Source organism: Solanum pennellii, chromosome 3, assembly GCF_001406875.1.
Source record: "Solanum pennellii chromosome 3, SPENNV200".
NCBI lineage: Eukaryota > Viridiplantae > Streptophyta > Magnoliopsida > Solanales > Solanaceae > Solanum > Solanum pennellii.
Window position 1 is genome coordinate 15,703,259 of NC_028639.1, and position 1,554 is coordinate 15,704,812.

A 1,554-nucleotide genomic window follows, 5' to 3' on the forward strand; every position below is an offset into this window, starting at 1 on the left:
TTTCGGGCTTGGGGTTTCGGTTTAATGGTTTAGGGTTAGGCTTATTGTTATGGTTATGGTTAAGGTTTAAGTTTTTTTTAGGTTTTAGTGTTTATGGTTTAGGATTTGAGGTTTAAAATCTATGATTAGTGTTTAACGTTTGGATTTTCATATTTAGGACTCATCGTTTTTTTTTCCTTTTTTTTGGACTTTTTTTTTCATAAAATGTAAGAAACCATTCATATTTTAAGGAAACATTTTCATACACATACAAAATGGTCAAACTGCTTAATTTTGACCTATCCATAAGAGTAGCATAACCGTTGGATTATACAAAACAAAAGGCAAAGATTTCTGTTTCAAGAGACAAAAACACAACTTTTCCCCTTGAACTGATTAAGCAATAAGAAACACTTCATATCTAAACATATTACTGATAATGCCCAAAAACACAGAGGGAAAGGAGATCCCCCCTGTAGAGATGCATTGCAACAGCGACTAACCCATGGCGTACTTTTGGGTCCAGCTCCAAGCAGTTGTTTCATACTTTTTTCGATCAGTCTTGTACATATGAGCAATCTCCGGCACAAAAGGGTCATCAGGATTATGGTCTGTTAGCAGAGAAGAGATGGACAGCAACACCTTGGAGATTGTAAGAGCTGGGCTCCACTGCTCCTTCAGAATGTCAAGGCAAATACTACCATTGTTGTTGATGTTCGGGTGGAAAACCTTTGTCCTAAAAGCAACTTGGGTGTCTTAAATGGATAATCAGGTGGAAAATGAATGGTAATGAGAAACAGTCCACCGGTATAGGGCCTGTCAGGTGGACCCATGATTGTTGCTTGCCAGTGAAACATATCTTCGCCAACAGCACTGCAAGAAGTAGGAGGATCTTTCTGCAGATCCTTGAGCTCTTTCAGAATCCGCTTGGACGCCATCGCCGACTAAATCCCTGAGAGATCCTCCTACAAAGCTTCCGATTTTTTTCCGATTTTTGGACTTAGGGTGGAGGGTTTAGGGTTTAGGGTTAGGCTTAGGATCGGGAATAATCTTAAGGTTTAGGTTTTTTTAACTTTTTATGGTTCTGGATTTAGATTTTGTGGTTAAAAATCTATAGTTTAGTATTTATTGTTTGGGTTTTTGTATTTTAGGGTTAGGATTTCAGGTTTAATGTTAGGTTTTTTTTCGGTGTTTGGGTTTAGGTTTTAGAATTTGAGGTTTAATATCATTGGTTTACAGTTTAATGTTTGGTTTTTGGTATTTTGGGCTTGGGTTTAGGATTTATTGTAGGGTTAGGGTTAGGGTTAATGTTAGGGTTAGATTAGGGTTTAGGTTGTTTTTTAGGTTTTAGGTTTAGGGTTATGTATTTATGGTTTAAAATCTATGGTTTTGCGTTTAATCTTTGGGTTATTGTATTTCGGACTTAGGGTTTAGGATTTAGAATTTAGGGTTAGTGTTAGGGTGTAGTTTTTTTAAGATTTTATGGTTCAGGGTTTAGCATTAGAGGTTTAAAATATTTATCTTAGTATCTAATGTTTGGGTTTTGGTATTTGGGCTTAGAGTTTTGGGTTAATG

The 1,554-nt window shown here is 36.4% G+C and overlaps 1 pseudogene; it reads right to left on the bottom strand.

Annotated features, from left to right (window-relative positions):
* Positions 1–217: 217 nt before the first annotated feature.
* Positions 218–966, bottom strand: LOC107013714 (annotated as a pseudogene).
* Between the last annotated feature and the right edge of the window lie 588 nt (positions 967–1,554).